The sequence below is a fragment of the Acinonyx jubatus genome, chromosome D4 (assembly GCF_027475565.1).
Source record: "Acinonyx jubatus isolate Ajub_Pintada_27869175 chromosome D4, VMU_Ajub_asm_v1.0, whole genome shotgun sequence".
Lineage (NCBI taxonomy): Eukaryota > Metazoa > Chordata > Mammalia > Carnivora > Felidae > Acinonyx > Acinonyx jubatus.
Window position 1 is genome coordinate 38,162,833 of NC_069391.1, and position 15,485 is coordinate 38,178,317.

General features: G+C 38.0%; 1 protein-coding gene and 1 pseudogene across 1 annotated transcript in view; one reads left to right on the forward strand and one right to left on the reverse strand.

Moving 5' to 3' along the window:
• The window catches only part of UBE2R2 (ubiquitin conjugating enzyme E2 R2), a 115,158-nt gene that overhangs the window by 67,609 nt on the left and 32,064 nt on the right, over nucleotides 1-15,485 (reverse strand). The gene's annotated exons all lie outside the window — the stretch shown is intronic.
• Nucleotides 12,641-13,171, forward strand: LOC106976100 (60S ribosomal protein L27a-like; annotated as a pseudogene).

Sequence of the window (15,485 nt, forward strand, 5' to 3'; positions counted from 1 at the left end):
GAAAGAAAGAAAGAAAGAAAGAAAGAAAGAAAGAAAGAAAGAAATCCAAACTTACACCAAAAGCTAAGATGTCACTAGAAAACGAAGCTTATGCACCAATATTTGGCCTGTCAGGAAAGTGTCATGCCCAATCAAGAGAATTTCCTTCTATAAAATTACTTGGAAAATGTGTATTCCTAAAATATAATTATATTAAAATAAAATAGCCTGGATACCCACAAAAATTATATGCCAGATACTAAGCTTACGTTAAATAACTAAAGTGTATTTTACGTTAGAGTCCAAAATCATTCTGGAAAATAAAATAAAGAAACTTAAATAAGGTCTCAAGTCTTCTATGCCAAACAAAAATGTATGTAAAATTTTATCTTTGGTTATTCAGGGGGAAAAAAACCCTAGCTCTACTAAGTTTTCCAAAATAAAGATGTAAAAGGAAAACCAGTATCCCAAGAGTCCATCCTAGTCTTAAGATTTTAGGAGTCCATTTTAGTAATCTACATAAATCGTTTTTGTAGCACTTTGAAAATATAACCTTCCATGTTAAAATAGCGATATTCTCAAGTGTCTTAAACTATCAGGCAGGGCAGGGATTGTAAACTAAACTTGGGCAGTGAGCCTAAAAAAATTTAAATATAAACTGTCCTTCCTAGCTCAGCTTAGTTTTCCTAAGTATCCAAATATGTCAGCATAGGACAGATATTAATCTACCAAGAGATAAAATATACAAAGAAAAACTACAGTAGCAATTACAAATAATGATGATATCATTAACATTTTCAAACCAAGAATTTATAAAGGCTAATGGTTTTCAAAGTATTTGCAATACTGGTCCCAAATACAGGAAACATAACCCATAATGCATTTTTTTAAAATGTTTTTATTTATTTTTGAGACAGAGAAAAACGGAGCATGAGCAGGGGAGGGGCAGAGAGACAGGGAGACACAGAATCTGAAGCAGGCTCCAGGCTCTGAGCTGTCAGCACAGAGCCTGACACGGGGCTCGAACTCACAGACTGTGAGATCATGACCTGAGCTGAAGTTGGATGCCTAACCAACTGAGCCACTCAGGCGCCCCCCCATAATGCATTTTTAAAAGATATTAAACTCTTCTGTGAACTGAAATGTAAATAGACTATATTTATGACCTACAGATACTCATACTTGGGAGATCCCCATAAAAAGGCCCCAACTTGTCACCTAAGCTTGTTGAGACCCACTAGTCAACCAGGTGCACTTATACACAATTTCCCACCTGCAGCTTCTTAGCAACTCCCTCTTAAAAATTAACCAAGGGCTTAAAAAAAAAAAACAGAAATTTGAGGAAAACCTCCAAAGTGAATGATAAAATTAGAAGTAAAGAAAAAGTAAAAAGCAATTAGGAAAATAAAGACAAAGGCAAAGAACATAAAACGCCATAATATTTTCAGATAATTTTTATTGTAAAAATTATAAAAGGAAATAATAAGGACAGTAAATTATAAAAGGAAAAACTTGGAGAAAAAGAAAGCCTTCCAATTAATAATATGATAACCACAGTTAGAAAAGCATATTGAATTATTTATGGGTAAAATGGAAATGGTATCTAAATATGTTTTAAGAAACTGGACAGAAAAAACAACATTGGCAAAATGTTAATCACTAAACTGGGTGATAGGTACATCAGAGTTCATTTTAAGATTCTCTCCACTTTTGTTCATCTTTACATTTTCCATAAATTTTTTTTTTTTTTTAAATGGAAGGTGTCTGGTGGCTCAGTCAGTTAAGCGTCCAACTCTCGATTTCAGCTCAGGTCATGGTCTCACAGTTCATGGGATCGAGCCCCACCTTGGGCTCCACACTGACAGCACAGAGCCTGCTTGGGATTCTTTCTCTACCTCTCTCTCTCTGCCTTTCCCCTGTTCATGCACACATGCTCTCTCTCCCTCAAATAATCTTAAAAAAAGAAGAAGAAATAAAATATACTGCTTAGGAGAAAATAAAAATATGAATAATACTTAAAGTACATAAAGTAAAATACATGTATACTGAATAACACACATTTTGTAGGAACAAGTACAAATTAAAAAGTACACACCAGAATGGTTGCCTAGGGCAGGAGGAGTGAAATGGAAGTGGGGTATAAAGATAGAAGCAAGTAACAAGTGGTAGTTAGCATAAACCAATGACAAAAATGGGCTATAAACTGTGGATTATGATTAACTTAACCTTTTGCACCTAAGATACAAAAAGAAAATGTTAGTGGGTAGATGAAGGAATCAGAATAAATCGGAAAATAATCCAGAAATGGTGATAATACGTAATAGAATTAAAATAGAAAAATTAGGGGCTCCTGGCTGGCTCAGAAGGGCATACGACTCCTGATCTAGGAGTGGTGAGATCAAGCCCCATGATGGGTGTAGAGATTACTTAAATAAATAAAAAAATTTAAAAATAGAATAATTAAAGACAAGACTTGCTTTGGAAGAATCCTTTCATATACACAGAACAAGTCCTGGTAGTAAGACTTAAACACGGGTTGAAAATTTCTATGAAGGGCTAGAAAACAGTTCCTACATAAATCATCTACTTAATATGGTTTCCCTTATTCCTGTGACAGCTGAGCCTTCCATCTTTCTCTCTGTTATTAATATTTTCTGTGATTAATACTTGGGGCACATGGGTGGCTCAGTCGGTTAAGTGTCTGACTCTGGATTCTGGCTCAGGTCATGATCTCACGGTTCCTGGGTTTGAGCCCCACATCAGGCTCTGCACTGGTAATGTGGACCCTGTTTGTGATTCTCTCTCCTTCTCCCCTCTCTGCCCCTCCCCTGATCTCTCTCTCAAAATAAATAAATAAACTTAAAAAAATACTTTATTAATACTTCATACATGTTAATTTGGAGAATATGAGAAAATATAGATTTTCAAAGCAGAGAAAATAAAAATCACCAATAGTACAGTAAATATATCCACCCGCTCACCCCTATACTGACAGAGGCAAGCGTAAGGCCAGGAAGAGAAAAGTAGGCCACCTGTCTTAGAAAGCAAAGAGATAGAGAACAGGTCTTCTCATACCCAGTACTCACTTGGCCCAAATTCACCAGATTGTGTCAAAGAAGCTGGCATCAACTAACCACACCTAAAATTGCTACCAATGCATGAAGTCCTAAGCAGCCAGATTTGTCACATTTATATTATACTGAAGTGGACAAATGCCACCAGGTGGCACAAAACTGCAGCCAGGACCAGGTCAGAATTGGATGAAGCAGCTGGATCCCTATAACTTCAGGCCAGCCAGAAATAACACTAAGCTTATATTTTATGTGATTAAATTTTTTGAACTCCACCCTATCTCATTATGGTAGAGTTTTACTCACCACCAACCAGATAATCATCCTAAACATTCTGAAATATGACCTTCCAGATTTAGATCACATTTTAACACTTTAATATACCATTATATTAAAATAAAATCAAACTACATCATTTATACCAATGTAATATATATGCATATAGTTTTATATCTGAATGCATACCATCATTAGCCATTGAATAAAATAATAAACTATGAATCCATACAAACATAAATAAATTGAAAGCTGAGTAGGAACTGAATGTTTATATAGCTTCAAAATAGTTTCCCACAAAATACTTATCCACTACAAAGGAGAAGAGTAACTTTATAGAAACCTGACATATCTTCTAAGTGACCAAAGTGAACATCCTCAATAATGAGACAAATCACAATCATATGCCACCTGAAATAAACATGACGAAACATTACTAACTCAAATTGAGGGATATTCTACAAAATAGGTGTCCTGTAACCATCAAACCCATCAAGGGCATTAAAGTCTAGAAAAACACAAGAAATTATTAGAGTCTGAGACAGATTATAGGGACACAACTAAAAGCAAAAGCAACACATGATTCTGAATTCTTCTACTACAAAGAACAGTATTAAGAAAATTGGCAAAATTGAATGGGGCTTGAGGATTAGATGGTACTAATGCCTCAACATTAATTTCCTAATTGTTAATAGTTATATTGAGATTATACAGAATAATATTGTTTGTAGAAAATAAACTAAAATATTTAGAGAAATGGTGGGAAATTAGACACTGAGAACTTACTATCAAATGGTTCAGGAAGAAAGTTCTTGGAGCTTTTCTCCAAGTTTGCCATTGTTAAAAAAAAAATTTAAGTGATTCTTATGAGTGCCTATCAAAGAATATTCATAAATACATTAGAATGGTTGCCTAAGAGGGGGGTGCCTGGGTGGCTCAGTCAGTTAAGCATCCAACTCTTTAGCTCAGGTCTTGATCTTACAGTCCTGAGTCCAAGCCGCATGTTGGGCCCTGTGCTGGCTCCATGCTGGGCCTGAAGCCTGCTTAAAAAAAAAAAAAAGAAAAAGAAAAAGAATGGTTGCCTAAGGAAAAAGAGGGAAGGAGAAGTGAGAATGGGAATAAAAAGAAATGGCTGCATACCTACCTACCAACTACCACCAAACAAACAGGAAAAGGTCTGGTATGGGCAAAATAATGATAAAGAGCCATGAACTGATGAGTATGATTATTAACACTAGGAACAACAACAAAAAACTGGTTTAAATAAATACTGGCAATATGTGACTGAGTCTGAGGGTAGAATTCACCTCAGGCATGGCTTTATGCTGAAAGTAAACATGGAGGCAACCAAAGAGTCACTTACTCTTCACTTCTAAAACAGCTGAAAGAGACTGCTTTTGGGAGTAGGGATGGATACATGTAAAACTATATATATTTTAATTATTTTTGTAAATGAAAATTAAATTTAATTAAAAGGAAAAAAGCAAGTGTCAAATCAGTAATATGACGGCAGTAAGAAATCTGGATTAGCAGGATTTGGAGGGACAGGGAAATTTTAAGAGGTTAAGAGTAAGCCAGAAGTCAGGAATCCAGATCAGCAGGTCAGTTCTGTCATCAGACACCAGGACTGAGAAGAAATTTGTTATTGCAAAGGGCATCTAAACCATGAGTTCTGTAGCTCATGACGCCAGCTGCTATCAGAGCACAGCTGGTCTGGTATTATGAGATGAAGAGTAAATACAAGTGACTGAGAAATGAAGTAACTAATGCCACCCTCGTTACCAGTTTCTGATGTAATTGTCCTTGCAGCTATTGCCACTTTTCGACACCCACAGAATCAATGCATCCCTAACTCCCAGGAACAACCTCTGGGCTCCAACCTCTTTCCCCCAGCCCAAATGCCAGCATGTGCTCCAACTCTAATTCTGAAGTTCTTGTTCTAAAAGTATATTTCGTTTCTTCTTGCAATGGCCAATGTCTTTCTGAAGGCTATACTGTTCCAAATTCCAGCAGCAGGGGTCTATCTGATCCCCTCATGAGACAACATCCTGACAAACCGTCTTGTCTGAACATCCAACTATCCTGCTTTGGGAGGCTTGGGCAAAATACAATTAAGACAGACAGACTTAATAAGCTACAAAATCAGGAATACAGACTAATCTGCATAACCTTGGACTACTAAACGCCCTGTGAGCCTTAGTTTCCCCACATACATAGAACTGTCCAGTAATATACCGCATGGGATTGCTATAAGAAATAGTGCAGTAGCAGCTCTCACTCAGTGAGTGCTTACTATGTGCCAGGCACTGTTCTAAATTCTTTACATGTTAATTCACTTAATTCTTTTTTTTTAATGTTTGCTTATTTTTGAGAGGTGGAGAGGGGCAGAGAGAGGAGGGAACACAGGATCCAAAGCAGGTTCTGTGTGGACAGCAGTGGGCCTGATACGGGGTTCAAACTCACAAATGGTGAGATCATGACTGAGCTGAAGTAGTACACTCAACTGACTGAGCCACCCAAGAGCCCCTATTAATTCATTTAATTCTTAAAGCAACCCTGTGAGGCAGGTATTGTCATCAAACTCCTTATTACAAAGAGGAAAATGAATAAAAAGAGTTTTAGAACCCTGCACAAGGTCATACAGCTAGTAATTAATGGAAGTCTGGATATTACATATATGTATATTCCCCTTAGCACAGGGCATGGTACATGTTAACCTCTTCATAAACAGTAGTTATAAGGGTGCCTGGGTGGCTCAGTTGGCTAAGCATAAACAGTAACTGTCATTATCTTTGTTAATTCTCTGTTGAATTATACAATTTTCTCAGATTAAGACTCCTTAGCCAGGGAGGCGCCTGGGGGGCTCAGTTGGTTAAGTGTCTGACTCTTGATTTCGGCTCAGATCATGGTCTGCACCAATAGCATGAAGCCTGCTTGGGATTCTGTCTCCCCCACACCCCTCTGCCCCTCTCCTACTCATGCTCTCTCTCAAAATAAATAAATAAACTTAAAAAAAAAATCCTATTTGAAATAGCAACAATAAAAAACAATTACTTAGCAATAAAATTGAATGTACAAGATTAATATAAAGAAAAAGGATGAGGATACTCTTTAAAGACAAGGAAAGTACACAGTAAGTAAAAAAAGGGGTGCTGCAAGTTAAGCATGATACCGTGAAAACAGTATCTAGACACAGACATTACACCCTTCACAAAAATTAACTAAAAATAGACCATAGACGTAATGCAAAACACAAAACCATAAACTAGAACATAACACAGAAGAAAAATCTAGATATCCTTGGATTTGGCAATAAATTTTTAGATATAATGCCAAAGGCCCAAAAGAAAGAACTGATAAGTTGGACTTAATTAAAATTAAAAAGAGTTCTGTGTAAGATGCTGACAAGAGAATGAGAAGACAAGCCATACACTGGGAGAAAATACTGGTGTAAGACACACGTAACAGGGCTGCCTGGCTGGGTCAGTTTGTGGAACATGTGACTTTTGATCTTGGGGCTGTGACTTCAAGCCCCACGTTGGGCATAGAAAATACATTAAAAAAAAAAGGCACATGGGATAAAAGACTACTCCAAAATATACAAAGAACTCTTAAAGCTCAACAATAAGAAAATAACATGATTTAAAAACAGGTAAAAGATCTGAACAGAACTCTAAGGACACACAGATAGCAAATAAACATATGAAAAGATTTCTCAACATTACACATCATTACAATTACAAATTAAAACAATGAAATTCCACTAACACCTATTAGAATGGTTAAGATCCAAAATACTGACAAAATCAAATGCTGACGAGGATGTGGAACAACTAGAACTCTTATTCATTGCTGGTGGGAATGTAAAATGATATAGCCACTGTGTTGGGCAGACTCTTACAATTAAACATACTCATACAATCTAGCAATCATGTTCTTTGGTATTTAAAACCCAAATCAGTTAAGGGGCCCCTGGGTGGCTCAGTCAGTTGGGCGTCCAACTTCAGCTCGGGTCCTATCTCATGGTGCGTGAGTTCGAGGAGCCCCACATCGGGCTCTGTGCTGGCAGCTTGGAGCCTGGAGCCTGCTTGGGATTCTGTGTCTCCCTCTCTCTCTGCCCTTCCACTGCTTGTACTCTATCTGTCTCTCTCTCAAAAATCAATAAAAAACAAACAAAAAACCCAAATCAGTTGAAAACTTATGTCCACGCAAAAACCTGTACGTAAATATTAACAGCAGCCTTATTAATAACTGCCAAAATTTGAAGCAACCAAGATGTGCTTAGTTGGGTAAATGGAAGCAAACTATGGTATATCCAGACAATGTATTATTACTGAATGCTAAAAAGAAATGAACTATCAAGCCACTAAAAGTCATGGAGGATCTAAAATGTCTATTACTAAATAAGAGCCAATGTGAAAGGCTAAACACCAAATGATTCTAACTATATGGCATTCTGAAAAAGACAAAACAATAGAGATAGAAAAAAATCAGTGGTTGGGGGTGGGAGGGATGAACAGAAAACCACAAAGGATTTCCAGGACAGTGAAAATACTCTACATTAAGGATCATACATGTCATTACACATTTGTGAATGCACAATGCCAAGAGTGAGCCTGAATGTGAAATGGAACTGTAGGTGATTGTGAGGTGTCAATGTAGGTCCACCAACTATAACAAGTATACCACTATGGGAGAAGGTGGGAGAAACTGATAACGGGGAAGGCTATGCAACTCATGGGGTCAGTTGTATATGGGAAATCTCTGTACCTTCCTCCCAATTTTGCTGTGAACCTTAAACTGTTCTAAAAAAAAATAGTCTTAAAAAAAAAAAAGTACAGGGACACCTGGGTGGCTCAGTCAGTTAAGCATCTGACTCTGGAGTTCGGCGAAGGTCATGATCTTACGGTTCATGAGATGGAGCTCTGTGTAGCATGGAGTTCGCTTGGGATTCTCTCTCTCCCTCTCTCTTCACCCCTCCTCCACTGGCTGGCACACACACATGCTCTCTCTCTCTCTCTCTCTCTCTCTCAAAATAAATAAAATTTTTAAAAAATACAATTTACAAAAGAAAAAGAAAAGAAAACCAAATAAATAAGAGGTCTGAAAGATATATAAAAGAAGCTCTGAATAAATGAAAGGTCATAGAAAGATTTTAATATTGTCAAGATGTCAACTCTTTCCAAATTAACTGTTAAATGTAATGCAATGACTAAAAACAAACAAACAAAAGGTACTAAACGAATTTTGGGGAGACCCAGCCAATTTGATCCAAAGGTTTCTACAAAAATAAGGAAGAACAGCCATGAAATTTCTCAGGAAAAACAAAAATAATGAGTGGAAAATAACATTAATAGACAAAAATGTATTCTAAGCCAAAATAAGTCGAAGTAGGTAGAGATTAATGAACAAACAGAAACAGACCCAAGTAAATGGGAATCTGGATTATGATAAAGGTTGCATTACAACCAGTAGAAAAGAATATTCAGACTAACTTTTTGCTGTAAGTGCCCTTTTATACCTTATGAGTTTTGTACCATGTTATCTTTTTTTAGTATTATAGATTGAAGTCATAGCTCCTATTTTTGCTCATCCTCAGACCCACTAAAAGTTAAAATATAGGATTTTTTTTTTAAAGCATACACCCACAAGGACAAAGACAATGCCCAAAGAGACAAAGCAATTAAATTTTGGACAGTAGAAAACAGATGGAAAAGAAACAAATTATTCCAACTGGCCAGAGAAAGCTGTCTTAAACTGGCAGTGGAAAAACAGAGAACCAACATTATACATACAACGACCTCCCCTCCCCCAAATCTTGAAAACTGGAAGCATCAAGTAGCTCTGGAAGTGGGAATAGAAGAGAGCGAAGAGAAGGAAGGCTGCCTCAAGGTTTCTTTATAAAGCAGTCAGCTTCTCAAATCCCCTCCCTGACTTATGCAGCTGGATGCTCTTGCCAGAAGACAGACGCTTTATTCTCTGGAGAAGGTCAAAGTCTTTGAGTTGGGTAACATCAGGCTCAGTGTAGGGCTGTAACTCCATGCTGCAATCAGGCAAACAGTGGGCAGTAAGTAAAAGATAATATGCTATAAGCTGACAACCCTAGTCATCTTCCTCAGGTGGCTCACAGAAAGTTGGTAGTTAGTCTCTTACTCTCCAGACAGAAAACCGTTAAGGGCCTCCACTGAGGAAACTCACAGGCCCAAAAGAAAGGCCTAAAGATAGTGACATTAAGAGGTTCCATTAGAAAAAGGCTAGCCAGATCATATGTTAAAAGTTGCCTGCCATCCATGCACTCAGAACTTGGCCAGCTTTTTGGTCACTCAGATATTAAATAGGAGACAATTCTCCTTCCAAGTAGGATACAGTAGGTCACAGACCAATGTTCTCACTGCAATGGTGCAAAGTGGCAGGGAGTGAGGGCAGTTTGCAAAAATCACATTTTTGGAAAGAATATGGAAACTGACAAAAGTAACAGGACCTATTTGAACTAAAATTTCAGAAAGAGGAAAGTCTTTCTTTTATAAGCCAGAAACAGATGGCCATTTTATTCATTTTCTTTTTCAGTGGTAGAGGGCATTTTGCCAATTGAGCAGGGGGAGGGGAGTGCTGAAAAAGGAGACTGGGCATTGGTAGGGGGACTCTAAGAGAAAGAGAAATCAGTTTTTGGTGGTCACACAGGGTTGGAATGAAGGACAAGTGCTTAAAACACATGGACAATTTTCCCCTGGCTCTAGGGCATAGACACAAAAACACAATCTCCCTTCAGATTTTATAACTGCATGGTGTCAGAGGTTTTATAAGAAGCTAACTCAGAACTTCTGAAGGACAGAATTCCATCTCCTGTAGTCATCCAAAGCTGAGAAGACATAAATTCACCTCTCTCAAAGAAAAGTCCAGAGGAGCATACCAGAAACACTAGGGCAACCAGAGATGAACTAAGTCTTACTAAACTGTAACCCAAGCCCCAGTCTAAATTAATCCTTGCCTGGTTTGAAAGGAACAGCCTGACAACCTATCTTCCTAACAGAAGGAAAGGGGAAAGCACCTTTGGATAAAGATTACCTCTGCCTCTCTATGGTTCTTTTATATGCATTCTCCAACATATAATAAAAAACTGACATATAGAGAGGCAGAATAATGACTGATAATCAAGAGAGGAAAAAGGTATAGAAACAAATCCACAGATGACCCAAGTATTCGAGTTAGTAGCCAAGGTCTTTAAAATGCCACCGATTAGTATGTTAAAAGAAAAAAGAGAAAAAGATGTGAATTAATTTTTAAAATAAACTTCCACCAAATAACTTGAATCTAGTTTAAAAAGTCTAAACCTGAAATAGAGTATCTAGAACTGGGGACTCACTGGGTAGATTTAACTGCAGATTTGGAACAGCATCAAACAGGATTAGTGAACTCAAATTCAGGTCAATAAAATGTTCACAGTGAAGTACAGAACAGGAAAAAAAAAAAAAAAAGGACAGAACAGAGTGTAGGAGATAGGTAGGACCTAATTACAAAAGGTCTAATCTATAAATGGAGATGAGACAGAACAAGGTAAAAGCAATATACAAAGACATAATGGCTAAGAATTTTCCAAAACTGATGAACTACACACAAATTTAAGAAGCTCAGTGAACTGGGGTACCTGGGTAGCTCAGCCAATTTAGCGCCAGACTCTTTAAATGTTTATTTTTGAGAGAGAGAGAGAGAGAGCGAGCGCACGAGTGGGGAGGTGCAGAGAGAGAGAGAGAGGGCGACAGAGGATGTGAAGTGGAATCCACACTGACAGCAGAGAGCCTAATGCAGGGCTTGAACTTGCAAACCATGAGATCATGATCTGAGCCACCCAGGGACCCCCTGATTTGGGCTCAGGTCATGATCTTATGGTTCGTGGGTTCAAGCCCTGCATTGGGCTCCGTGCTGACGGTGCAGAGCTTGCTTGGGATTCTCTCTCTCTCTCTGTCCCTCCCCCATTCATGCACGTGCACTTGTGCTCTCTCTCTCAAAACAAATAAACTTAAAAAAAAAAAAAAAAAAGCTCAGTGGACCAAAAGCAGGATAAATGCCAAGAAAACCACATCTAAGCACACCATAAAATGTTGAAAACAGAGAATCTTAAAAGTAGCCAGAAGAAAAAAAGATATTATCTTAAAGTGGCAATCATAGTACTGATAGCTGACTTGTCAAAGGGAATTCAGGAAGCAAATACAATGGAATATTATTCAGCCATAAAAGAAAATCCTGCTGTTTGGGAGAAGATGGATGAACACTGAGGGCATTATGCTAAGTAAAGTTAAGTCAGACAGAGAAATACAAATACTGTATTATCTCACTTAGTTGTGGAATCTAAAAAAGCCAAAGTCACAGAAACAGAGAGTTGATTGATTGGTGGTTGCCAGGGCTTTGGGATGGGGGCGAGAGTGGGGGTGGGGATGGGGATGTTGGTCAAAGGGTACAAACTTCCAGTTGTAAGATGAGTAAGTTCTAGGGATCAAATGTATAGCATGGGGGCTATAGTTAACAACAATGTACTTGAAAGCTCCTAAGAGAGTGGATCATAAACGTTCTCACCACCGTAACAACAAAAACCTGGTAATTGTGAGAGATAAAGGATATGTTAACTAACCACGTTGTGGTAATCATTTTGCAATATAATTGCACTGCACACCCTAAACTTTTACGTAACTTAAAGTTATATGTCAATTTTATCTCAATAAAGCTAGGGGAAAAAAGAAATTAAGGAAGCCAGAAAACAAGAAAATGATTTTGGAATACTGAAAGCTTCTTCTCTGGCCCACCCCCACCCCACCCCCCCCACCAAAAAAGCTACAATTCTACACCCAGAAAAAAAAAAAAAAAAAAAACTTCAAAAAATAAAGATGTTTTCAGGCAAACGAAAGCTGAGATAAATTGTTGCCAGCAAATTTGCACTACATCATTTATTAAAAGCAAGTTCCTCATGCTGAAGGAAAACATCTAAGATAAAAGTACCACTGCAGGGGCACCTGGATGGATCAGTCAGTTGAGCATCCAACTCTTGATTTTGGCTCAGGTCATGATCTCATGGTTCATGGGATCAAACCTGGTGTCAGGCTCTGCGCTGACAGCATGGAGCCTGCTTGGGATTTTCTCTCTCCCTCTCTCTCTGACCCTGCCCCATTCGCACTCTCTCTCTCTCTTTCAAAATAAATAAGTAAACAAAAAACAAAAAAAGTACCCTGCAAGAACTGATGAAAAACAGTTGAAAGGGAAATATGTGGTTAAACACAAAGAGTATTTGCGATGCCTAAAAACACATAAAATTCAAATTTCACTCTTTCTTCTGGGCCACCGATATCCCATCCAGACTGAGGAAGACCCAGAAACTTCGGGGCCACGTGAGCCACGGCCACCGCTGCATCGGCAAGCACCGGAAGCACCCAGGAGGCCGGGGTAATGCTGGTGGCATGTATCACCACAGGATCAACTTTGACAAATATCATCCAGGTTACTTTGAAAAAGTTGGTATGAGACATTACCACTTAAAAAGGAACTAGAGCTTCTGCCCAACTGTCAACCTTGATAAACTGTGGACCTTGGTTAGTGAGCAGAAACAGGTAAATGCTGCCAAAAATAAGACTGGAGCTGCTCCTATCATTGATGTGGTGCAATCGGGCTACTACAAAGTTTTGGGAAAGGGAAAGCTCCCCAAACAGCCTGTCATCGTGAAGGCCAAATTCTTCAGTAGAAGAGCTGGGGAGAAGATTAAGAGTGTGGGGGGAGCCTGTGTCCTGGTAGCCTGAAGCCTGAAACCACATGGAGAGAGGTTCATTAAATACTAACAAGTACTTTTCAAAAAAAAAAAAAAAAAAAAAATTCAAATTTCAATGTCCATAAAATAAAGTTTTATGGGAACACCATCACACTCATTTTTTTTATGATTGGCTTGGCTGTTCTAATGCTGCAATGCAGAGTTGAGCAGCTGCAATAGAGACTATGTGGTGCCCTCTCACACTGCTGCATCACGGTGCACTATAAATTGCAGTGATGTAGTTGTATCTGACAGCATGGAGTGTCACACATACTGCTGTACATGACATTTTAATTTTATTTATGAGTGCATAACCCATCATGTCAAAACAAGAAAGTGCACTTTAAATGTCACACATCAAGGCACAGTGGAGTATGTTTTGTCATCAAATTAGATGGCAAAGCATTGTCATTATTATGTAATGACACTATAACTATGCTAAAAGAATACAACATATAGAGACATTACCAGATTGTACTCATCATAAGAGTTCCCAACTCACAGGAAAGCATTAGAAAATCAGAAAAATTTAAATTATCTCATATTAATTTCTTCATAAAATGAAAAAATGAAACTGCAACCACACTATGTGTGTGAGTAGCTCATTTGTCAGCCTAGCAAGGAAAGCCATTTACTAATGGTGAGTTAATTAAATAATGTTTGATTACAGCAGTCAAGGAAATGTGTCTAGAGAAAACGAACTTGTTTAAGATTATTAGCCTTTCCAGAGAGAACAGTTGTTCAAGCAAGTTGAGGATATTGGGAGCAATAGCAATAGTCAATTTAAAAACAAGGCAAATGATTTCTAGCAGGTTTCCTTGAATACAGATGAGTTAACAGATGTTGCAGATTACTTATCAGTTATTTATTTGATCAATCAATACAGAGTTTGAGTAACTAAAAAATTAGCCTCTATGAATGCCTATGTGAAACTACTAGAGTAAAGAGTATTTTCAAACTTAAGAAATCATTAATTCAGTATAACCTGAAGTGGAATCTAAGAAATGCTACAAGCAATGGTGGTAAAATGTGTGTGGTAAGAAAAAGGCTTAGTGGGGACAAATTAACAAAACTTGTGAAAATGTAAAATGTATAAGGTATTTCAAGACTATGGTTATTCACTGTATTACTCAGCAGCAGGTATTCTCAGGAAAATATCTGAACCCATCATGTCTTATAGACCAGTAGTGCCAAAAGATAAATTTCATTTGCTTTCGGGGATTTCACCATCATTGGTTCCAAAACAGAAGCTGAATATCCTGACTTGTCCCACCACTCAGCAGTTCCATGGCTTGGTAGTTTTACTGCCATTTTTTGAGCCCAAGGAATGGACTCAACATTTTTCTAAAGAAAAAAAATCAGGGGGCACCTGGGTGGTGCAGTCGGTTAAGCGTCCGACTTCAGCCAGGTCATGATCTCGCGGTCTGTGAGTTCGAGCCCCGCGTCAGGCTCTGGGCTGATGGCTCAGAGCCTGGAGCCTGTTTCTGATTCTGTGCTCCCTCTCTCTCTGCCCCTCCCCCGTTCATGCTCTGTCTCTCTCTGTCCCAAAAAAAATAAATAAATAAACGTTGAAAAAAAAAAAATTAAAAAAAAAAAAATCAGCCGCAACCATTATTGTAGAACACCAAATGGATTTGAAAATTTAGCTTTTGCTGAAAACTTGGATTCTTGATGAACTTAAAATCAGCAAAAGACTGCTTATATAAGAAACATACTGCAGGTAAAGCCTAAAATATTTTAATAACTAAAGCTATTAGAATCGTATATAATGGCAAACTGCTTTATATGCTTCCTGTTCAGTCAAAAATTAAGGTCTCCATTCCCACACAAATTTGCAAAATATCTATTTTCTGAGCTCAAAGGACAATTTCAGCAGTGTTTTTTGGACCCTAAGTAAAATAGAAAATTCATATTTTATTTTATTTTTTAATTTTCTATTTATTTTTGATAGGCAGAGAGAGACAGAGCACAAGTGGGTGAGGGGCAGAGAGACACGGAGACACAGAAGTCGAAGCAGGCTCCAGGCTCTGGCTGTCAGCACAGAGCCCGACGCGGGGCTTGAACTCACAAACCGCAAGATCATGACCTGGGCCAAAGTTGGACACTAACCAACTGAGCCACCCAGGCGCCCCAGAAAATTCATATTTTAAAATCAATCCATGTATAACTGTGCAACTGAGGAGCTTCAACCTAACCTACAATTGGAAGTGACTAATCTGTACTATAATGATACGCTGAAAGACAAATATCAAGAATCTAACAGAATTTTATAAATGCCTTCCAAACGATAAATTATTTCCATTAAAATCATATACTCACGGATTGATGTTTGTATTTGGCAGTACCAATCTGTGTGTAGACTTTTTGAA